General features: G+C 43.6%; 1 long non-coding RNA gene across 1 annotated transcript; it reads left to right on the top strand.

Moving 5' to 3' along the window:
- Nucleotides 1–674: 674 nt before the first annotated feature.
- Nucleotides 675–22923, top strand: LOC137551564 (uncharacterized). Its single transcript, XR_011027036.1, has 2 exons — nt 675–1228; nt 22675–22923. It is a non-coding gene; the product is annotated as an uncharacterized lncRNA (long non-coding RNA).
- Nucleotides 22924–25592: the final 2669 nt, after the last annotated feature.

Below are 25592 nucleotides of genomic sequence, written 5' to 3' on the forward strand. Positions count from 1 at the left end.
GGTCTTTCATGTGGAATTCCAATAAAATTGATTCATGTTTGTAGCAGTAATGGGACAAAATGTGGAAAACTTCAAGGGGGCCGAATACTTTTGCAACCCACTGTACATGCCTGATATTGAACTCTTTCAGGCAGAGAAAAAAAAAAAAAGGAACACAGCATAGTTATTTGTGTGCTAGGCACTGTACATACCCATGTCTATCTCATGATGTCACATGTCACCTCGGGTATCCTTTAAGAGTGAACAAGAGGGTGAGGTTAAGGGTTGCAAAAAAATAGCAACACAGCAGAAGATGGAGTGGAAGGAGGGTCTTTGAACATGGCAGAAGGCAGAGAGAGAGGTTAAGGACACATACAAAAACACTGGGGAGGTTAGTGCTAGGTATAGAGCAGGCAGCATTAAGGTTAGGTACCCGGTAGGAGAGAACAACGAATTAAGGTTAGACGAAGGGCATATGAGGATTAGGGCTACACACTGGTAAGGAAGGGTCTATAGAGCAAAGCCTCATACACTTACAAGAATTCGGGATCAATCCCTCAGATGATAGTGTAGCCCTTTCAGGGGACAAAGTGTTATTGTTGCTGTTTCTGATATATGTGTTGTAGTACTGGGTATGGCAGACAGGTGGAGCCAAACAGGCGCATAAGAAAGGGAGTACATGCGAGCATATAGTCGCATGCACTCTCACCAGTCGCTTAGCAACCAGGATACACAGAGTAGGGAAGGTTTGAGGGGACAGCGAGCGACAGGAGCATAGGAGAAATGGTTATAACCAGTTTCCCTCACAGAAAAGTGCGCAGTTAGGAGGAGAGCGAGGGGAGAGGAGGCACACCGCGCTGAGCGAATGATTATCTCAAGTTGGCAGAGGGAATCAGGCGCGTTGATCAGCAGCAACTCAGGTGCAGAGGGGACGCTATAAAGATGAGAGACGACATAGGCCACAGCTGGGAGACCGTACAGAGGCAGAGAAGCCAGATCCATTTATAAAACAGCAAAGCTGAAATGTCCGATGAGTATTAATACCGCCACTGCAATGTGCCACAGTTAGCATTCAGAGCAAGAGTGAGAAAGACAAAGAAAGAAAGAATTCATTGTTGATTATCAAAATAAAGAGACAGTAACTACAGGATTAAAGGATCATACTCCTCTGATTAAAGTGGCGAACCAGGGTCTGCCTGCCTAATACAAACTGAAGGAAACAGTCACCTTTTTTGAAGTGCTGAACAGTGTAAGTATATATTATAGCAGTGTTGTGCCAAGGCCTGAGGAACTAAGACTGTGTCCAGGTTCTATCCCAGTAAAGCTTGAACTGTGTTGCCAGAGGATGTATAGCCTTCCTTGCCACCCCCATTTGATGTATAGCTCAGCTGCCAACTGTTGTTTTGTTTCTGGAACATATTTCCTGTTTTGCAGTACCATACCCTGGAAGAAAAGATTGAATTGATATATATAGCGAAGGAAATAGTTATGTTGTGAATTAATATTTTGGGTTGGATACTTTCCACTTTGACCATTTGTTTCGGTCACAAATAAATTCTTGATATTCTCATATAAGTCAATGTCTGGTGGATTTGAGAAAAGGGATCAATCTAGGCAAAGTTTAGGTATTAAATATGAGTAATCTAAAAAGGCTTCACACATATTTAGTGCAAAAATAACCAAATCAATTTTATTTAGGTCAAAAGTACATATCAGAAATAAAACACATTTAAATTAGTTAAAATTTCCCAATTGAAACTAATAGTAATTAGTAAACCTATCCCCAGGAGGTATCAAAAACTTCAAAAATTGTAGGTTATGTTAATGAGCCCCCGGCGGGCAAAAGGGTGAAAAAGTTGTTACTAGTGCGAATTGAAGGAGAGGGAGGTTTAAGTGTGAACCCGTTAATGAAGTATCAAGGTCAAGCTACGTCACTATTGCCGCTGCTAAGGAGCGCATACTATGCTGCCAGTAATACGTGCGCTAGAATTAAGTCAAGCTAAATTATTTACCCCAACGCTGTGTTATTGTTAATGAATCAGCCCCAATGGGAGGTACAAAAGTAATACGCTAAGAGATCATTTTAAAACTCATTTGATGTATATTATTTAATATTTATTTTATTTTAAGTATTTATATAGCACTGACATATTATGCAGCTCTGTACAGAGTATATTGTCTTGTCAATAACTGTCCCTCAGAGGGGCTAACAATCTAGTCCCTTATGTATAACAGTTAATAAAGCATGAAAATGGTCCTACAAACACAGGGATACACCGGTACATACTGTTTACAATATACAACCAGAAATTTTAGGATCAATTGGTAAGGCCGTACACGGCTCAATTAAAATTGTGGGGGTTGAGTGTGTTTATATAGTGTTGGCTCTGCCCACTTTTCCTAACCCTAACACACAATTACTTAATGACCAAGTATGTGAGCTTTGCGGTCTTTGGCATCAATAATTTGCAATGAAATAAAATTAATCTGATTGGATGTGGCCCTTTTCTGAATTTGAACCCCAATCACCCAATGGCCAACTGTACCAGGAACAGGTGATTAACAGTGCAAGAATGGCAGCAATTACATATTCCCCTTAAAAATCAATAGGTGGATTTTGATTGGCTTTTATAGGCTCCACCCACTTTTCTGAATATTAATCCCAGTCACCCAGTGACCAACTGTGCAAAGTTTGAGAACCCTACCATTAACAGTGTAAGAATGGCTGTTGTTTACATTTTCCCAGTAAAATTTGTATTTGTCTCCGCCCACTTATGACCCGGCATTGCCCGCTTATGTATTTGGCTGGTGTCGGCTGTGCCTACTTTTCTAACCCTAACACACAATTAACGTACGTCCAAACATCCAAACTTTCCCATTTATTATATTAGTAGGATATATATATATGAGATATATATATTAAACCACTTATGGTGTTCATGGTAGTATATCTACACCCCGCAGGACTTCAGTTCCCACACAGGGGCATAGATATGCGTCTATTGCCACGGACAGCCGCCGATCGCTCCCATGTGCATTCTGGTTCCATCAGCTAGCCTGAAGATCAGTGAATCACAGATCCCATTCACTGATCTAAGTGCCGGTCTCAATGATTGCCGGCATCAATTAGATGCCTGCGGTTATTGTAACTAAGTTACACTCATTACTTCCGTTTTGTGTACTATTAGTACGGTGGCAGGAAGAAAATGCATATGGACATCTTGTGGCCAAATAGTAAAATTACACCTACATATTTTCTTTTAGTAAAAAGACACATCATTTTTTATTAAAATCAACCCCTTACCCCCTCACTTCCCCATAGTTGCCCAAATAAAAAATTACATATGTATAACAACATCAATAACAATAATATTTTTATAGCGCTTTTCTCCCTGCCACAAAGCGCTGTGACCCTGAGCATATATATACAAAAAGACAAAAATATATAACATTAGGGACTGACCTTTTTTTAATTTGCATGTCATACTGTTTGTAAAGTGAATTACTGTTATTTTTACAATTATGGGTTTTTAATGAGTGATGGATGCAAAACAGAAAAAAATATACCTGTGTTTCCAAATAAAATATTGTCGCCATACACTGTACTAGGTAAATATCTTAACCTCTTGACGACCAGCTAACGCCGATTGGCGTAAACTGGTCGTCTGCGGGTTACCATTGAAACGGCCGCTCGATCAAGCGGCCTTTCCATGTCAGTTCACGGAGGGTGTCTCCGTGAACAGCCGGAGAGCCGCCGATGGCGGCTCGCCGGCAAAATGTAAACAGGCGGGGAAGAAATCCCCGCTGTTTACATCATACGGCGCTGCTGCGCAGCAGCGCCGTAAGGCAGATCGGCGATCCCCGGCCTCTGATTGGCCGGGGATCGCCGGCATATGATAGGCTGAAGCCTATCCTTCAATGCGCAGGACGGAAATCCGTCCTGCGCAGCACACAGGGGAAGGGAGAGGGAGGGAGCTGGCGAGAGGGCTGAAAGCGCTGCGGAGGGGGGCTTTGAAGAGCCCCCCCCGCTAAGCAACTGCAGCCGGCGGCGATCAGACCCCCCCAGCAGGACATCCCCCTAGTAGGGAAAAAAGGGGGGTAGTCTGATCGCCCTGCTGCACTCCTGATCGGTGCTGCGGGCTGTAGAGCCCACGCAGCACCGATCAGTGTAAAATCCCCTGGTCGGCAAGTGGTTAAACATTGCAATAACCTGGACCTGGTTTTATCCGTAGTAGAGCGTTTTATTTTAAAACTATAATGGCCAAACATTGAGAAATGTTTTCATTTTTTTCATATTATTCCCATTAAAATGCATTTAGAAATAAAATAATTCTTAGCAAAATGTACCACCCAAAGAAAGCCTAATTAGCGTAAAAAAGCAAGCTATACTGTAGATCATTTTATTGTGATAAAAATGATATCCAATTTAAATTCATATATACATACATAAAACTAGCAATAACTGCAAGAAGAAGTGTAGGCATATATTATAGTTATGAAGTGCATCAGATGTTAAATGTTGGTACCTTACATCAATGTTTTCCACGGCATCAACATTGTTCTCTTGTGTCTATGTGGGGCTTATGTTATGAGTGAGGGGAGATGGTGACAACATTGAGACGCAGACGCAGCATCAGGGAGTCCAGATGCAGAGAAAAATAGTAAACTCTCTAAACCGAGATACATATACAGTACATGGTTGCAAGCAATGGCAGACCAGAGAAACTGTACATTTTAACACTAGATAATAGTCCAAATGTACTAAGTTATTATCTATGGACAAACAACATTAACTAGCTTTGTATTAACTTGTCATTAGAACATTGCAGATATGTGTCTTCAATCTGCATCTAAAACTGTTTGATTTAATAACAATAGTTTTAGACAGTAAACTAAATACTACTTCAAATTATACCACGTCCCCCATTTGTAAATTCAGTATGTCTGTTCTGTCTGCACTTATAATTTAATACACAAGGAAGCATATCCTGTTCTACTTATCTCTGTTTTTCTTCAGTCATTGTACCACATCCTACTATCAAAGCACTAACCCTTGTAACTCAGTCTAGGATTGATTGATGCTTCTCTTTGATGGGGCGTTTGCTGACAGAACTAACCCTACATTCATCAAGCAGTCATCATGAGTGTAGTCTGTGTAGTGTTGTAATTGGTGAAATGTTACCAGCAATCAGCACTCTAAACTAGTTTGGATTAAAAGACTAACTAACTAGAAAAAAGACTGAGGAAGATATACTAAATAATAATAATTGTACCTTATTGTCCATTATGTAGTTGAATTTACCAACAGCTTTGTCTTAAAGAATAAGCTTACTGCATTACATCTTTATGTACATATAAATGTACATTCTGGAGTTCTGGTTGAACTCGATGGACGTATGTCTTTTTTCAACCCAATAACTATGTAACTATGTATATATAATGTAAATTAAACATATGGGGAACAAAAGCACTACTACATATGGGGAGTACTGTAAGGTATTAAAAAAAATTAGTTTAACTTACCTGGGGCTTCTAGCAGCCGGATAAACCGATCCTCCGGTCCCCCCCTGCCCACTTACTTCTGGAATTTGCGACTTTGATGTCGCAAATCACTGTGCCTGTGCGGCCCTCGTCTCGCTCGTCCTCTCTCCTGCTGACGCGTACTGTGGCGATGGGACTGGAGGATGGTTTTCTGCGAGGGGCCATTAGAAGCCCCAGGTAACTATCTTTTTTTTAATACCCTTACAGTACTCCTTTAAAACCATTGTACAGCAGAAAAAGTGCGGATTATTTACAGACGCCACCCCCCCCCCCCCAAAAAAAAAATAATAATTATTTGAAATCCATGAAATGCAGCAAACAATACCTCCAATACATGCAATGAAACAAACGTTACCTCCGACGCATTAAATGCATACTTCACCTCCCACACATGCAATGAGACAAACGTTACCTCCGACGCATTATATGCCGCAAACTTTACCCTTCACACATGCAATGAGGAGTTATCTCCCACACATGAATTGCAGTAAATGATACCTCTGACACATGAAATGAGGCAACACCACAAGAAAAGATGCCCCATCCAAAGACATGTATTATGAAAGTAAATACTCATCACATTCCATGTAAAGTGAAAACAATAATCAATTTTATTAGGTCTTATCCAAGCACAAAACATAGGTTAAAAACAATGAATTAAAAAAACACCTTCTAAATCCAAACTTGATAGGAAATCCACAGGAGCAGCAAACTATGGGCTTGATTCACAAAGCGGTGCTAACTGTTAGCACGCCTGTGAAAACCCCCTTACCACGTCTAAACAAGCATTTCGCGCATAAAACTTTACGCGCACAAAACTTTATGCGCGTAAAACTTTACGCGCGTACTGCACAGAGCACAGGGCGCACCGCGCGAAGTGCCCATTAAAGCCTATGGGACTTTACGCGCGCAAAGTTAGCGCACGATCTGATTGAGAAATCCGGTGCTAACCTACTTAGCACCCTGGTTAGCGCGTCTAAAGACTTTAGACGTGCTAAGTAGGTTAGCACCGCTTTGTGAATCAAGCCCTATATGTGTTACAATGTGAGTAATATTCTCAAAAGCATATATAAAGTGCATAATCCATATATTGCACAGCCCGCAATCTAGGTATTTAAGTGAAAAAATATAATAAAAATATATACAAATTTTTGGGCAAAAACTTCATAGAAGCAGCCGCACGCTGCGAACGCACAAGGCGTCCCCCTCCTCCTCTCCAGCAGCAGCCATATTTCACACGGGTAAGCACTGTACACCTTTTGTGATTGCTTTGTGTAATATGTTTTGAGCATTAGCACTTTTATTTATTGTGTTACAGGCTTTTTGCACCTAGAATATATGCACACAATGTTTAGCACTCAGCACTTTTGTCTCACACACCAGATTTTTGAAGTTTTTTCACAAAAATGTGTACATATTTTTATTATATTTTTTCACTTAAATACCAATGTTGCGGGCTGTGCAATAATATGGATTATGCACTTTATATATGCTTTTGAGAATATTACTCACATTGTGACACATATTGTTTGCTGCTCCTGTGGATTTCCAATCACATTTGGATTTAGAAGGTGTTTTTTTAATTCATTGTTTTTAACCTATTTTTTGTGCTTGGATAAAACCTAATAAAATGGATTATTGTTTTCACTTTACATGGAATGTGATGAGTATTTACTTTCATAATACATGTCTTTGGATGGGGCATCTTTTCTTGTGGTGTTGATTGATTTACAGCCCTTTGGAGACAGTTATTGGATTTTGACTCTATTTTATGTGGTACACATGCAATGAGGCAAACATTACCTTCAACACACGAAATAAAGCAAACACGAAATGCAGCAAACATTACCTCCCACACATGTTAAAATGCAGTAAACGTTTCCTCCCACACATGACATGCAGCAAACAGGTCAAATGCAGCAAACAGTACCTCTGACACATGTGACATACATATACATTACCCCACAAATATTAAATGCAGCACATTTTACTTCAAAATAAAAATGCATCAGATGTTCCCTCCACCGGGTGCTGGTGGGGTGGGATGGAGCTGCTAAGTGGGATGGGTGGGTGACACTGGGTGCTACTGGGATAGGGACACTGGGTGGGAAGAGGGTGACATTGAGTGGGGAGGGTGGCGCTGAGTGGGGAGGGTGACACCGGATGGGAGGAGGGTGACACTGAGTAGGGAGGGTGATGCTGGGTGGGAGGAAGGTGACACTGGGTGGTGGGTGGGAGGAGGCTTACAGTGGGTGGGGAGGGTGACACTGGGTGCCAGTATAGGTAACCTGATGACCTCCCATTATAGTTAGCCAGATGACCCCTTTTCCAGTATAGGTAATCAGATGACCCCCTCCCCCCAGTATAGCTAGCCAGATGACCCCCACCAAGTATAGAGGGGGTCCCAACCCCAAAGTTTACAGCAGAGGGAGAATTCACCTCTCCAGGATCCATCTTCCTCCTATTGGGCTCTCCTCTGTCATCTGCATCACCCAAAGGAAGTGGATCCTGGAAAAGTGAATTCCCCCTAAGCTGTGTGCGCTCTGCACAATGGCTTGCCTGGCAGCTGATTTTCTCCTCTCGGCTGGGCATTGCTCATCATGCACTCCCGGTTCGGCCTCTTTTCCTGTGGCCCCGCCCCTCCCCCACAGCCTTCACCGGTAGCCCCGCCCCCTCACCCCACCGAGCGGTAGAAAGATCTGTCGGGAATTCACCCCTTCAGCCCAGACATCCTGGTGCGGCTCGCACACCTCACCCCCCCCCCCCCCCCGCCAGTGATCGTGGTGTAAGGTTCATAGGGGCATACGCAATTCACTTTTCCTCCGAAGTTTTCCCCTAAGTTATGCTTTTACACTTGATCAATAAAAGGCCTTTCAAGCCACCAGCAAGCAAGAAAATACTTTTTCAATTGCAGAATTCTAAAAAGTTATTTTAAATATAAGATGAAAAATGATCTACTAGGAGGAAACTTAGTCTCCTGTTTCCTGCTAAGTGATATTTTCACACCTTATCAATAAAATGCCCTTTGAACCACCAGCTACAAAGAAAATAATCAAAATAATTTTGACAGTACTTTTTCAACTACGTTTTGGTGAATATTCAATTGCGTAGTGCAAAAGTTATTTTAAACAGAAGATGAAAAATGATCTCCTAGGAGAAAACTTAGGAGGAATAGTGATTTGGATCGGGCCTATAGAGTTTTATAATGTGAGAAAAAAATTCCTAATACATAATGCATAATATAAACAGCACATGAAAACGTTTGCTCCTTTATGCAGACATATCATGCACAGATTCTCATTGAAGAGAATTCAAAGAATTGAATGTCTGCAGCCAGAGCTAGGCAACCCCACCTAGTTCTGCCATCCGCTTGTCCCCAACCAGAGGGCTATTGCGTGATGAGTCAGGTCATCTCAGTGCCTGCATGGTACCCAGTAGTGCCTTAATTTAGCACTGCTGTAGACCGTAATGTTAACTACAACTTTAGTGGCACAGGGGAAGTCACATTGTGTACACTAAAATCTGTGTATTTAGTAAGGATCTCTTACTATGATTGCTTTAAACTGAGTTTACATTTAGGGAAAACAGCTTTAATGTTTAATAATTTCAGATGTTTTTATTTATTTAGCAGTGCTTAACCCCCTTGGCGTTATGATTCTTTCCGGATTTTAGGGTCTAAAAGCAGTGCAATTTTTTTGCATGCTTTTAGATCCTAAAACCTGGAAAAAAAATCATGCTGCTAGGGAGTTCTGCAGCAGCCCAGCACTCACTCAACTCCCTGGGATCCAGCGCTGCAGTTTTAGCTTCGTCCTCCGGGTGGCGCTGTAACCCTATAGTGAGATTGCCAGCTGTCAATATGACAACAGACAGCGATCTCACCAGGGAAAAATAGAGCCTCGGAGGAGAGGAAGAAGAATGGTGCTGATGTCTAGATCCCCCGGGAGGTAAATGAAAAAGCTCCCAGCGGCTAGCATGAGTTCAGGGTTACCGCTCCTGGCTTGTTTTTTCTACCCCAAGCTGAACTTGTGATTACTGCTAATGAGGTTAACAGATTATATATTTTTTCACTACATGCCCCGTAGTGGGGCCTACAATCTAATCCCTACTAAAGTCATATGTCCCTATAATAATCTAAGGCCCCTTTCACACTGGGGCGTTGCTTCACTCTCCGTCGCCTCTCCTTTGCTGCTCCCTCGCTGCTCCCTTATCTCTGTAGCCATAAGTTTCTAGGAGACTGGCCCCACAACCACTGTGCAACGCGTTGTGACGGAAGTACTTCTGACTAGAGGCAGCGCATACTCTACAGTGCTTTGCCACATGCTACCACTTGTCACGCAATTGCTTTGGAGTCAATGGCACTGCAAGAATCTAATTCGTCAATTGTTCAAATTTCAGTGATGTACAGTACTTCCTGTCCAGCAGGGAGCACGTCACTGAGTTCAGGGTGGTACTATGCAAATCACCATTTCGGCACTGCCTACTGCAGGATTTGTGAAATAGGTAATGGTGCTGTGTGATTGTCCTGTGGCAGGCTCTACTGCCTCCAAATTTCCATTCTTTGCCACAAATCACAGCTTTTATAATAGGTGCCTATCAGGGCCGGATTACCGACCAGGCAACAAAAGCAGTCGCTTGGGGCCCCATTCAGAGTCAAAGGGGCCCCATTAGCACATAAACCAGCCCTTGCCATCCTGTCAGCGGTGGCTGGATGGTATAATGGTTAAAGAGACTCTGAGCAGTGCAGTAACTATGGAAAGATGCATATCATTTTAAAGCTCTCTTTCTCCTCTTTCCAATTATATCTAAACGGCTGCTCTATGCCTTTTAGTTTTCGATATTTTCGCGATTGAAATCGCGGCCACAGGACGACTTTTCTCCAAAGTCAGCGGTGGCTGGATGGTATAATGGTTAAAGGGACTCTGAGAAGTGCAGTAGCTATGGAAAGATTCATATCATTTTAAAGCTCTCTTTCTCCTCTTTCCAATGATATATAAACAGCTGCTCTATGCCTTTTAGTTTTCGATATTTTCGCGATTGAAATCGCAGCCACAGGACGACTTTTCTCCAAAGTCAGCGGTGGCTGGATGGTATAATGGTTAAAGGGACTCTGAGCAGTGCAGTAACTATGGAAAGATTCATATCATTTTAAAGCTCTCTTTATCCTCTTTCCAATGATATATAAACAGCTGCTCTATGCCTTTTAGTTTTCGATATTTTCGCGATTGAAATCGCGGCCACAGGACGACTTTTCTCCAAAGTCAGCGGTGGCTGGATGGTATAATGGTTAAAGAGACTCTGAGCAGTGCAGTAACTATGGAAAGATGCATATCATTTTAAAGCTCATTTTCTCCTCTTTCCAATGATATATAAACGGCTGCTCTATGCCTTTTAGTTTTTGATATTTTTACGATCGAAATCACGGCCACAGGACGACTTTTCTCCAAAGTTGGCAGCTCGATTCAGAACAATGCAATGAAATATAAGGAACCCAGGGGGATATAATAACAAACATCATGCTGGTAGGTGTGAGGATGTAATGAATTAGTTGTGGGTATGCTTAAAGGCATATCCACAGGCACTGCTTGGAGTCACTTTAAGGGCTCTGCCGCTGACACAGGAGACCAGGGTTCGAATCTCAGCTCTGCCTGTTCAGTAAGCCAGCACCTATTCAGTAGGAGACCGTAGGCAAGTCTCTCTAACACTGCTACTGCCTATAGGGCGCGTCCTAGTGGCTGCAGCTCTGGCGCTTTGAGTACACCAGGAGAAAAGCGCGATATAAATGTTATTTGTCTTGTCAAATGATGCCGTGCGCTGCTGATTGTCTTCAGAGCCAGGCTCTCCTCCTAGGTCCCCCTCCTGCTACTGTGCGCTCTGCCGCTGCCCACTCCACCCTCCCTTCCCACAGAGAACCACAGCTGCAGCAAGAATGATAGCAGCAGATGGCAAACGCTCACTCACCTATCCATGATCCAAGCAATAGAGATCCCGTCATCTGAAACCCATCTGTCTCTTCTACAGTGCAGCCGCTCGCTCTGAACTTCCTGATTCTCAGATCAGACATGAAGTAGGAAGTAGTAATAGTAGTAGTAACAGAGCGGCAGCACTCTAGAGGAGACAGATGGGCTCCGGATGACGGGACCTCTATTGCTTGGATCGCAATAGGTGAATGTGATTCATCTGGTGCTGTCATTCTCCCCCACTGCGGCTGCCTTCTCTGCTGGACTATCGTATTCACTGGGATGGAGGCTGCATGGTGGCTGTCTATTTTTGGAGGAAATTGGTTGTTTGTTGGTGGGAGTGGTTATGTAATTCTGTCTGGGGAACGGCTTCCGGTTTGGCGGTGTCCAGAGCTTTCTGCTATTGCCAGGCTGGAGATGCAGGGGGAAAGTGCTGCTGCTGTGATATCTGGCGCCCTCTTCACAGGGGTGCCCCAGTCCCTGAGTGCAAATGTCCCAGCCATTCATCTCTCACTCTGCATTTTGCCGCTGCTATTCCCTGCATTGTGCACCCACAGAGGAAAGCGTGCTGTTGCCCATAGCAACCAGTAGCTCGGCTGCCCGGTGTGTGCGACATATTGCTGTGCAGCTGCATCTTCTGATTCTATTACGACATGGGGGCCCAAATCAGTTACTTTGCTTAGGGCCCCATTTAGCCTTAATCCGGCTCTGGTGCCTATGATGGTGCCCTTTTTTCCGTAAGGGCTCCTGACCCCATTTTTTATGTTTCACTTTTTAGCCCCCGTAGTGTCCCTCAACTTCTTCTGGGCCCCCGTCTAGGGTTTTTTTTTTTTTTTGCATAGAGGCAAAATTTAAATGTCATCTAGTGCTGCAAGATTATGAAAGCTGCCATTTGCTGACTTTTTAAGAAATACTGGAGCCCTGATTGTCACGTTGATCTACTGCTGATTTTAATAGTTTTTAGTTGTTGACCGCAAACCAATTCTGAAAGTCAGAAGTTCTGAATCCAATCTGCTCACCTCCTGTCTAATGCCTGTTAGATTGACGGTTGAATTGATAATTTCCAGCAGGTCTATCTGATTTCCGGTCGTTTTTCTTTTTGATTTGGTATAGAATTGATCGGAAAATTGATCAGGAAAATTATTGGAAGACAGATCGGTCCTGGCGGAAATCATCAATTTGACCATCAATCTGACGAGAAATTGCATTGTGTGTACCAGGCGTAAATTTTAAGTCGTTGTGTGTGTGTGATTTTGAAGCCAAAAGATCCCCTTGACATCCAGGCAATTAGCATTTGTAGATGCGTATGACACTTTTTAAAGGTAACGTTCACATTTGCATGTTCATTTATCTGCTAAAATGTGTGTTTTCTTGACTACTGGCCTGGGCTGGCTGCATATGTTTACAATAGATGTGTTTATTTTTATTTATTTATTTATTTATTTAATTTATTTTTGTGCCAAACAGCATCCTGTACAAGTATTGCAGTATCCTGTAAAAATAGTGCCTGGAACACTTTCTGAATTAGTACACACTACAGTATAATCTCATTTTAGTAAACTCCAAGGGACCAACAAAAGTGGTTTACTGTATCAGAAGTTTACTATATCAGAAATTGTCTTAGAAATGGCCCAGCATGCCCTCGTACATTCTCTGCTGCAAAGGAGCAACTCTGTTCTCCCATTGGAGGCACAGAACAAGCACTTGCACATAAGTATACCTTAGGGCTACATATCTGGACAAATTGGCTGGTACAGTATCCAGGGCTCCTTAAAAATTGCAGCCGACACTGAATTGAGGCAGCCACTTGCTTCCTGTGAGTGGCTCCGATACCTCCGCAGGTGGGACTTGCAGCACGTGTCCTGCAAAACTTTATGCTCACACCTGATGCAATCATGAAGCCTCTCTTCGAAATGCAGCCAGTCATGATAAGCCACTGGCATCTGTAATGCAAGTGGCTCTGATACCTCTGCAGGTGAGACTTAGCACTCTCCTCTCTCCTTAGCATTGCAGCGAATAGGCCTGCTCGGATCTGCACTACAAGTGAAAGTAGCCTGTACTGCTCTCCACACAATGGCCTCAATTCACTAAGATCATGCTAGAGATAATAAGGCAAGAGAAAACTTACCTCCACACGTGAGAGAGTTATCTTACCTCTTCATTCCTTAAGTTACCTCTCCTGTAGTTAATTTACCTCCTCTGTAGTTAATTTACCTCCTCTGTAGTTATTTTCACATGCAGCTAATTAACAGCTTGTCTTTAACTCTGGAGTTATTTTAAGGATTGGAGAGTTAATTTAAAGACAGAAGAGTTAACTTTAGGCTTGCCTGAGGTAAAATGTTTCCTGAATACTACATGCCTTATCACCATGGTAACAACTCTAGAAGAGTTATTAAAGACAGGAGATAACCTTAGTGAATTGAGGCCATAACCAGGAGATTTATCGCTAACAATGGAAGAGATACCCAGAAGTGCGTACAATCCTGTGGGAGAACTGTGATGATACTTTTATTGGTGATTGCAAACTGGAAGTTGTAGCACTGCATCCTCTTTTGTTTGCATTCACATTATTCCTCATTTTCCCCAGGCCAGTGGCGTAGCTATGAAGCTTTGGGCCCCATTGCAGGATTTGCATTGGGGCCTCCCAAGCATGGTATACATAGTAATTGATACGACACACCAAAACCTGCCAAGGAAAACCACAGTGTCAGAGGTGAAGGAAGGGGATAGGAAACAGTGGATTAATCATCACTACTATTCAAAGCATCTATAGAAGTGATTATTACCAGCACAGGACCAATAAACAGCTAATACTTTGGTTGAGGAAGAGCCCCATGTGGCCCCTCTGGCCCAAGGGCCCCGATGCGGTCGCTACCTCTGCACCCCTATTGCTACGCCACTGCCCCAGGCTGATTATTATATGTACAGTACTGTATATCCAGCGCTGGTGCCATTCTTCTTGTCTTACAAATGTTATCAGTCATCAACTCACCTGCAAACAGCCTGAAAAGAGCAGGTGACCATGGGTTTCACACTGACATATGACGCATGTTCCGCCCACTGTTTACTATATCCAGAGTCAGCATCATGAAGGGGCCAAAAACATGTTTACTATAACAGAAGTTGTATTATATCAGAGTTTACCATACCAGGCGTTGCTCCCATAGACTTATAATGGAGATTAGCCGAGACCTGGAGAGGTAGTTTACTATACCTGAATGTTTACTATATCCAAGTTTATTACAACAAGATTAAACTGTACCTTGTAAAATGAACCTACCTATTTTTATTGCCTCATACTGCAGCCTGAAGACTGCCTGAATTGTATGTGCTCATTGCAGATTTATTGAGATCCAGTTGCGCAATTTGGCAGACAACATAGGAAAATATTGTGTACAAATGAATATTATTGAAAGAAAGAGAAATATGAATTATTTTGTCTGTAAAATCACAGTTAGCTAAAATCCCTGTGCAGTAGTTTTTGAATCAGGATGATACCATTTATTGGCTAACTTAGAGATGGATAAACAGTGAGCTTTCGACTTATAAAAAGCCTTCGTCGGACTGGTTCCAGTCCGACGAAGGCTTTTTATAAGTCGAAAGCTCACTGTTTATCCATCTCTAAGTTAGCCAATAAATGGTATCATCCTGATTCAAAACTTCTTGCTTTTACTCATGGCTAACACGGTACAACACTTTACTGCTTCCAGTATTTTTTGCACAGTAATTATGTATATTATTCAAACCTACATGCAATTTTTTTTTGAAGTGATAATCTACTTTTGTTAAAAACATAGCAATTCCCTCAGTTCAGATCTATTCATCACAAAGGATTTTTCAAAGTTATTTCAAATTTGTTCCCTTGGTTTTATATGTAGAGATAGCCACTTACATAGCTTATATTTCCAGCACAATGGGTGTTGGGTGTGTCAGTTTTCTGATTACTGCAGGTGTTACCCCTAAAATGTGCCAATGCTTACTGCTTTGTGCAGCTCATTGTATGAACTGGAAGGAGTTTTTTAAGCATTAGCTGTGCTCTCCATATTTTACTCAAAGCAGTCAAAAGTACTGATTTAAGTCTTTGGAAGATATTGCTTTTTGAGTGTCCAGGTCTGTAAAGCTCCGTACTCACCACCAAATGGTCCTGCGACGTCCCCCTGATGGCGGTCGTTAGCAACGCCTCTTCCTGCCAGCGGGCATGCACGACATCCCATGACGTTACACGCCAGGAGCGAACGAGGCTTCAAGCGATTGCAGTACTTTGCGTGGGAGTCGCCTGGGATTTTAGTGTTCCGTACCGCCTTGAAGGTCGTTATTGTGGCGCAACGCTAAGCGATAATTGTGTGGTCGTGCGCCTGTACTCGCATCGCGATATCGCAGAAACAACCAATTGGTGCTTAAAAAAATCACCTGTCGTCGGGAAAATTGTTGGGAAAATTGCGACATAGGTACATAGATCAACAAAAAGCAGGTTTTAAATTTAAATGGGAATATAATTTTAATCACACTGAATTACAAAAATAACTCGTGTACCACTTATAAATGTCAAAATAAACTTTTTAACGAAGGTGGAAATTGACTTGACTATGCGTACACAGGGGCCACTGAAAAGGGATACTCATTGCACAATGCGCTGGCAGGACATGTTTATCATACAGCACAAGGGAACTAGTTACTAGTGCCTTTCTGACTTTTGTTTCCAGAGGAGATGATAGAAACATTGTCTTGCAGATGGTCAGCCATGTATCACTCTGCTCCTAATTACTTGCAGTAAAATCCCCCAGGCCTGTTTAATGCCGGAGATACATTGATGTGAAATGGTTTTAGCAGACACTGGCTCACCCGACCTACCACTCTAATTGTCTGAAAAATGTCTCCCACCTACACACAAATCAATTTGATAACGGCTGAGGATTTGCCATTTAATGTAAGTCATTGTAATAGCGCTCTAACAGGAACAGAAGGTGCTTCTCCTGCCCGTGTACACTTTCCTAATGAAAACTGACAGAATGTCTTTGTCCTGTTGACGTAAATGGGGATATGGTACTAAGGCCAATATGATAAAGAGTGGCTGTACAGAGGCCTTGATTCATTGGTTGGAGAACTATAGACTACATTTTTAAAGTGTCTGGTATTAGGTAGCTCTGGTTGCAACCCATAATTAGGTTATATCAGATTATAGAGTGCTTGCTGAAGAGTTACTGAACTCGCTGAAGAGTTACTGCAGAATCCCCCCCTTCCCTCCAAGCATTCAGAGAGACCAGGTACTATTTTTACTGGCTTTGGAACTCTCAGTAGCCAAACATGACTCATGATGTCGCCACCTGTGATAAGTTTAAGACTATAAATCAGGGGGAGGAAGGATTTTACAATGGGAAATTGCTGGCTACATAATTTATAAAGTAAAATTGTAAAACAAATAAGCAATTTTATGAATTACGTTATTTGTGTAACAGTCCATCTTTAAGGCCTCTTTTCAACTGATGGCTGAGCTGCTCATTACACATGACACTCTGCGGTGTTACCCGTCAGTGAAAAAAAATCATCACATGGCGTGTCTGAGCAAAGCACAAATTTACCGCTTTCACCTGCTCTGGGAAAAAGTGAGTGGAGGAGACACATGCGCTGGGAGCAAGTAATGTACAGTTTTGTTCAAAACCCTCACTGAAATTGAGTGTTTTGGCCAGTTTGACATTGATTTTGATCATTTCAGTCATCTTGTTTACAATTAAATCAAAGAGGCACTTGTAAGTCAGACAAATATAACATAACATTTACAATGAAATAACCACAAATGTCTTTTCTGTGCTCACATCATTATCAGTTTTATTCAACCCCCAAGTGACATTCATTCTTAGTACTTAGTACTAGTAAAACATCCTTTTCCAGTATTAACAGCTATTAAATATGAAGCAAAGCTTGACACAAGTGTCTTGCAGCAAGCTATGTGTATCTTAGCCCATTCTTCATGGGCAAAAGCCTCCAGTTCAGTCACATTCTTAGGCTTGTGCGCTGCAACTGCTTTCTTTCAATCGGATTGAGATCGGATCGGCTTTCTCTCAATCGAATTTAAGTTTGGTGACTGCAATGGCCACTCCAAAATGTCCCAGCCTTTAATCTGCAACCATGCTTTCGTGGACTTGGAGGTATGCTTGGGATCATTGTCCTGTTGAAAGGTCCAAAGTCTCCCAAGCCTCAGGTTTGTGACGGACTGCATCACATTTTCATCCAATATCTCCTGGTACTGAAGAGAATTCATGGTACCTTGCACACGCTGAAGCTTCCCTATACCTGCAGAAGCAAAACAGCCCCAAAGCATGATTGACCCCCGGCCATGCTTCACAGTAGGCAAGGTGTTCTTTTCTAGTAGGCCTTGTTCTTCCTCCTCCAAACATAGCGTTGATCCATGGGCCCAAACAGTTCTAATTTTGTTTCATCAGTCCACAGAACACTATCCCAAAACTTTTGTGGTTTGTCCACATGACTTTTGGCATACTACAGTCGACTCTTCTTATTCTTTGGAGACAGCAAGGGGGTGCGCCTGGGAGTTCTGGCATGGAGGCCTTCATTACGCAGTGTTACCTTATTGTCTGAGCTGAAACTTCAGTACCTGCATCTGACAAATCTTTTTTCAGTTCCTGAGCAGTCACACGGGAACTTTTCTCCACTTTGCGCTTCAGGTAGCGCACAGCAGTCGAAGTCAGCATCTTCTTTCTGCCACGACCAGGTAGTGTTTCAACAGTGCCCTTTGCCTTGAATTTGTGAATGATGCTTCCTATGGTGTCTCTTGGTATGTTTATCATCTTTGCAATCTTCTTATAGCCATTGCCCTTCCTGTGAAGAGAAATCACCTCTTCTCTTGTCTTCCTGGACCATTCTCTTCTTGACTTCACCATGTTTGTAAACACACCAGTAAATGTCTAGAAGGAGCTGAGCATCACAGTCATTTTAAATCTGCCTAATTGGTGCTTATTATGCTTGATTGCTGCTCGTTAACATCCACAGGTGTTTTCAATACCTGATCGAAAACACTTGAATGAACCTCTGTTCTTAAGAGTGGTAGTCTTTAAAGTGAACCTAAAGCCGATAAAAAAAAATGAGATTAACTCACCTGGGGCCTCCCTCAGCCCCCTGCAGCCGATCGGTGCCCTCGCAGCTCCGCTCCGATGTCCCAGGACCCGCCGGTGAGCACTTCCGGTTTCGCCGTCACCGGCCGACAGGCATGGGAACGCGAGTGATTGTTCGCGTTCCCAGCCTGTATATCGTCCCCTATGCTGCTATTGCGGCCTCCTGGCCGCAATAGCAGCATAGGGGGCGATATACAGGCTGGGAACGCGAACAATCACTCGCGTTCCCATGCCTGTCGGCCGGTGACGGCGAAACCGGAAGTGCTCACCGGCGGGTCCTGGGACATCGGAGCGGAGCTGCGAGGGCACCGATCGGCTGCAGGGGGCTGAGGGAGGCCCCAGGTGAGTTAATCTCATTTTTTTTTATCGGCTTTAGGTTCACTTTAAGGGGTTGAATAATTGTGTCAATGAAGAAATCACAAAAAAAAAATTTAATACTGTATTACAAAAACAATTTATGTCATTTTAGTTGCATTTGGTTCTTTAAGAAGTCCTTGTTAGATTTCATTCTGAACACAATTACAAATGTATTCTGCATTCCCTAAAACCCTGTACAGCATTGTGGGTTGACTCATTTTGAACACAACTGTATATGCTTCTGCTGCGCTGAATGCTCTGCATATGACTGCCTCCTGAGCTCCCTCCCAGCTCCAGGCCCCTCCCCCACTGCAGTGGCAGCAGGGACGAAAATTATGGCAGTGTTTGTGAGTTCCAGATCAGTAGCATGCATTGTACTACTGTGCAGGGTCCTTGTTTGTTCCCGTTCAGTGATGCAGTAAGAAGGGAAGGGGTAATCCTGCACTGGACTTCTATCTTCTAGTTTTAGTTCAGCTTATCTACTGCTACCATTAAAGTGGGATAAAACTCTAGGGGCTAGTTCACACTCGGTGCTTGGAGCACCACTAGCCCGCGATCGCGTTCGGCTCGCGATCACGATTTTAACTTAAATCTCACAATTCTTGCATGCTTTGCGCTTGTAATTCCCTTTCAATAGAACGGGAATCACAGGGCAATCGCCCCCAAAATGCAACGCGTTTGCGATTGATCAAAATCGCAACTGCTGCAGTGTGAATGTATCCATAGGGATACATTGTAGCAGCGCTTTGCTGATTGCCAGCGATTAGCAAAGCGCTCAAGAAATCGCCCCAATGTGAACCAGCCCTTACATAACATTCAATAGAAATGTGTTTTCCTACTTTTTATTACCCATTCAGTTACCATATTTGCTTTTGTGCTCAAGTAATATTGTTAGTTTAAAAATTACATGTTCTCAAAGTACAGTTTATCTGCTCTAAAAGCTGCCATTGCATTTAATTAATAGATTTTAATATATAAATACAGCAGCTATCGAGTGATAATTTCTCATCTATCTCTGCTTGTCAGCATAGTGCAGTTCCGTTTCAGCACATGACTGGATTTTTAGTAATAGTAGCAACAGAAGAAAGTAAACAAAAGATAATGTTATCACCTCTTCAGATGTGACCACAAGCTGAAGGAGCATTCCATTGCAGAACAAAGTGATGTGTTTCACTGTTTGAATGCTGTTCTGCCTCACTTTCACTTTCATAACTTCCGGTTCACATGGCTGGAAAGAGAGAGAACTTTCTTTCCCAGTGTGCAGGGAGGCAGGGGAGTGGCAGGGGGAATGGCCAGGGAGAGAGAGCTGCCCAATGGCAGCTCTGGAAAGCCTGCAGGAACACCCCTAGTGGGCATTTTGAGCAGGGAATCCCTCTACTCCCATTACCCTCCGAGATGGCGACAAATATTGTCGCTAATTTCTGGGGACTATAGCGTGGCAGTGGGGGACACAGAGGCATGTCATGAGGCAGAAAACATGCCTCTTTGTTCCATCTGCCCCACTGCCACACGCCTCAGGTTCTCTTTAAGGCTGTAAATCATCTTTTAGAACAAAGAGCAAATGCTGAGTTTCAGACCACTTTAAGAGGTGGAAATACATCTGTTATATATACTGTACTCTCCATACTTCTTCTGTGAAAAGCACTTCACTGAGAAGATTCATTATCGAGATAACAGGAAGTTACAAATGTCTTCCCCACAGCTCCATATCCCACTGACCACAGTGTTAAATAACACAAGACTCCAGCCAGGCATTGCCAGGACAGAGCGCATCACATTTCACTCTCAGTTTGTTTAATTTTTATTTAATTACATGCATTAATTCATTGCATATAAAGTAAACATACATTAAATGAATTGAAACTATTGAGGATGTCTATAGCTGGAGGACATTACAGCTGTGTCCAAATGTAATTATTGTGTTATGTACTGCCCATACATTCCATAATAAAATTACACAGGACACACTGTAACATGATTTATGGAGGCTCTCCATCGCATTTCCCTATAGTAATTCACCGCTGGTCTCTCTTACAGAAAATAAAACGTTGCTACGGATAAATAAGGCTGATCTTCACTGCTACTCGTTAGTTCTTTACATTCACTTTCTAACCACAAAATAATAATAATAAATACAGGTAATGGAATAGTCATTTAGTTATAAAACTGGTTAGTTTTGGTGCCTAAAAGATCTGTTAGTACTGTTGGTCCTGAAAACGCTTAAGTTATGTACACACATTATATTAAATTAGGCAAAGATTGTCTCTGCCTAGAATCTTGAGTGTACAGCGCCCTCAACCCTTCCCAATGCAGCATTCCGGATCATCTCTGCCCAACAGCACTGTTCTCTCTCCTCACCCCTCCATAGTAACAGAACACATCACTAGCCTGGAGGCTAACAACTCATTTCTAAAGCAGCGAGCCCCAACCCCTCCCTGGCAACAGAAATTGCATGTTTGTACTAAGCTCTTACAATAGCTCACAAGACCGCGGGGGACCCAGGGTGCTAAAGGGGCAAGGTGCGGAGCAGAGCAGTGGAGCATCATACATTAATTTGTACCAGCATAGCTACAGGTCTTCACTGTGTTCAGAAGAATTAGCATGAAGTCCCCCAATCCCCCTAATTCATAGGTGAAGAGTTTGATGGTACTATAACAAAGTTGAAATCTTTATAAAAAATAGAGTTTACAATCTAATGTCCTGACCATAGTCTTAGTCTAGTATCTCTAAAAACAGGAACAACTAAGGGGAAAACAATAAGCCTATCACAATGTTTTTGGAATGTGGGGAAAAAACACATACTATTAGAGAGGGGGAACATGCAGGCTCAATGCATACAGTGTTTGTCTAAAAATCAAGCCTTAAACTGTAGCACTGCAAGCCATCAAGCTGTATGCTGCTGCCCCAAATGAATACGGAACTGTTCCTCCAGAACCAGGATCGGCATTGGAGAGTTTTTCTTAAAGGGACCTTGAATGGTAAAGTAAAATGGAATTTGGACTTACCTGGGGCTTCCTCCAGCCCCCCATAGCCTGTGAGGTCCCCTGGCATCCTCTTCTTGTCTTCCTTGGTCCTGCAAGCAGCATCGGTTAACGGCGACTTTGGGTGAAGTTGGACGTGCGTGTCCCCATCGCATCATCACGCCCGTCACCGTAAGCGTCTTGCACATGCACAGTTCTCTAAAGACTAAACCACGCATGTGCACGGCGCATATAGGTGACCAGCGTGATGACACGATAGATGTGTGGCAGGGGCGCACATGTGGGCCTTCACACAAAGTCGCCGATTACCGGAGCCACCTGCGGGGACCAAGGAAGACCAGAAGAGAATGTTGGGGGGAACTCGTGGGCTACGGAGGGCTGAAGGAAGCCCCAGGTAAGTCCAAATTTCGTTTTGATTTACCACTCAGCATCCCTTTAAGTGAAAAAAAAAAGAACCTTGTATTCATTAGCACAACAGAATATTTGGCTAAGTGTCTACATGCTGTGCCCACTGTTAAAACCAGAAAGCCATACTGCCGTAACATGGATTGAGTCACACTTTAGGTGGGATATCGGATAGAATTTGTCATTGGTGTGACTGTTGCCTGCTCACTGAGTTATCAGAAATTAACAGGGTCACTTTTATTGAACACTGCGAATAAATTATACTGTATATAGCCATTTACAGCAGGTAATAACAAACTATTTATATGTGGCTTTATATCTTCCCAGGAGAAGTTATGGCTGAAGAATCTGGCCTGCACAGTCCACTGCCTCCCAATATTTATTCTGCTCTGTTGCTCACACAGCCTATTACTTGAACTGTAGCCTTTATGTGCACTGAGGCGAGTATGCATACTGTATTACAGAAACATATGTACTGTATATTTATCTTCCACTGCAGATGAGCTAGCATTTCATTCTAAACCTTTTTTCTGTGGACAGCCATTACACTTTAAATAAAATGTAATTGATCTGTTATCATTTACTTGCTAGATTATACAGCCTCCGCCCTGCAATTTTGCTTGAGGGACTGGGTTCTGATCTCTGCTGGATGACATTCCTTCTAAGTGTGTACACTGCTTAAAGTGAACCCAGCACCATTTTTAGCACCCAGGCCATCTCAGTAGCACATTAAATATGTTTGCCAAGAATTTGACTCATAAAAAAAAAACCTTCAATCTTCAATTAAAATGTTTATCAGAGGCGTTTACTTCCACGGCCTGTCTGGCCACAGAAGTTTCAGGCAGATAAGGACTGATGTAAATAGAGCAAACAACGAGCAAACAAAAGCTTTCATCAGCAAGGGGTGGGTAGAAAAACAGTGTGCATTAAAGAGTTTACAGAAGTCACAGATGATATCTCCACAACTTCCCCTGGAGGGGGGCATGGCAGCTCCTATAGCTATTAGGAACCAGGAAAAGAAGTAGTGAATGGTGCTTGGTTCCCTTTAACAGTCGTTGACCCCCCCCATGTAGTAACCCGGAACCAGCAGCCAACAGGAATATCTTTTGCTTTCTGATAGCTTGGAAATCCCTGGAACTCAAGTGACAGCTGTATATAGTATATCAGCTTTTGAATATATTGTTATAAGGGTCAACTAAGAGTCTGAATTTGCATACATTTTGCCCAGTTTGCATTGGGCATCTAATGTATTTCAATGGTGTTGCATTTTTTCTGTGTTAGGCTATAGACACACTATGGGCTTGATTCACTAAACTGTGATAACTCAAATATCACACCTTATGAAAAGATATCACACCTTATGAAAAGCTATCACACATTATGAAAAGATATCACACCTTATCAAAGTTAACACGCCTTATCATAGTAGCATAGCGAGCGCTACGAACGTATGCCTGATAATTGGCAATGGCACTCGTCCTGCCTTGAGCCCAGGCTCGGATTTACTTCACAAGAGCCTATAGGCACAGATGTCCTTGCACCCTAGACTTCACCCTCCATGAATCTACAAACCCCTGCTGAACTGAACTGCAAGTGTGCTTGCTGGCCCAGCTCTCATTTCTCCCATCACTTTCCCGTTATAGGTAGCTACAGGTGTCCCTCTGTATTAACCACTTCCCGACCGCCCACTACACAGGGGCGGCGGGGAAGTGGAGCCCTGCAGGACGGCCTCACCCACAGAGGCGGCGGTCCATTTAAGGGCATGGGCGGAGCGATCGCGTCATCCGTGACGCGATCCTCCGCCGGCGCCTGTCACCGCTCGCTCGCCGCAACATCCCGCCGGCTATACGGAAGCGCCGGCGGGATGTTAACCCCGCGATCGCCGCATACAAAGTGTATAATACACTTTGTAATGTTTACAAAGTGTATTATACAGGCTGCCTCCTGCCCTGGTGGTCCCAGTGTCCGAGGGACCACCAGGGCAGGCTGCAGCCACCCTAGTCTGCACCCAAGCACACTGATTTCTCCCTCCCCTGCCCCAGATCGCCCACAGCACCCATCAGACCCCCCCCTGCCCACCCCCCAGACCCCTGTTTGCACCCAATCACCCCCCTAATCACCCATCAATCACTCCCTGTCACTATCTGTCAACGCTATTTTTTTTTTATCCCCCCCCCCTGCTCCCTGCCCCCTCCTGATCACCCCCCACCCCTCAGATTCTCCCCAGACCCCCCCCCCCCAGACCACCCCCCCCCCTGTTTACTGTATGCATCTATCCCCCTGATCACCTGTCAATCACCTGTCAATCACCTGTCAATCACCCGTCAATCACCCGTCAATCACCCCCTGTCACTGCCACCCATCAATCAGCCCCTAACCTGCCCCTTGCGGGCAATCTGATCACCCCCCCACACCAATAGATCGCCCACAGATCCGACATCAGATCACCTCCCAAATCCATTGTTTACATCTATTCTCTCCTCTAAACACCCACTAATTACCCATCAATCACCCATCAATCACCCCCTATCACCACCTGTCACTGTTACCTATCAGATCAGACCCTAATCTGCCCCTTGCGGGCACCCAATCACCTGCCTACACGCTCAGATTGCCCTCAGACCCCCCCTTATCAATTCGCCAGTGCATTAATTACATCTGTTCTTCCCTGTAATAACCCACTGATCACCTGTCAATCACCTGCCAATCACCTATCACCCATCAATCACCCCCTGTCACTGCCACCCATCAATCAGCCCCTAACCTGCCCCTTGCGGGCAATCTGATCACCCACCCACACCATTAGATCGCCCGCAAACCCGCCGTCAGATTACCTCCCAAATGTATCGTTTACATCTGTTATCTTCTCTAAACACCCACTAATTACCCATCAATCACCCATCAATCACCCCCTATCACCACCTGTCACTTTTACCTATCAGATCAGACCCTAATCTGCCCCTTGCGGGCACCCAATCACCCGCTCACACGCTCAGATTGCCCTCTGACCCCCCCCCCCTTATCAAATTCGCCAGTGCATTAATTACATCTGTCCTTCCCTGTAATAACCCACTGATCACCTGTCAATCACCTGCCAATCACCTATCACCCATCAATCACCCCCTGTCACTGCCACCCAACAATCAGCCCCTAACCTGCCCCTTGCGGGCAAACTGATCACCCACCCACACCAATAGATCGCCCGCAGATCCGACATCAGATCACCACCCAAGCGCAGTGTTTCC

This window comes from Hyperolius riggenbachi, chromosome 1, assembly GCF_040937935.1.
Source record: "Hyperolius riggenbachi isolate aHypRig1 chromosome 1, aHypRig1.pri, whole genome shotgun sequence".
Classification (NCBI taxonomy): Eukaryota; Metazoa; Chordata; class Amphibia; order Anura; family Hyperoliidae; genus Hyperolius; species Hyperolius riggenbachi.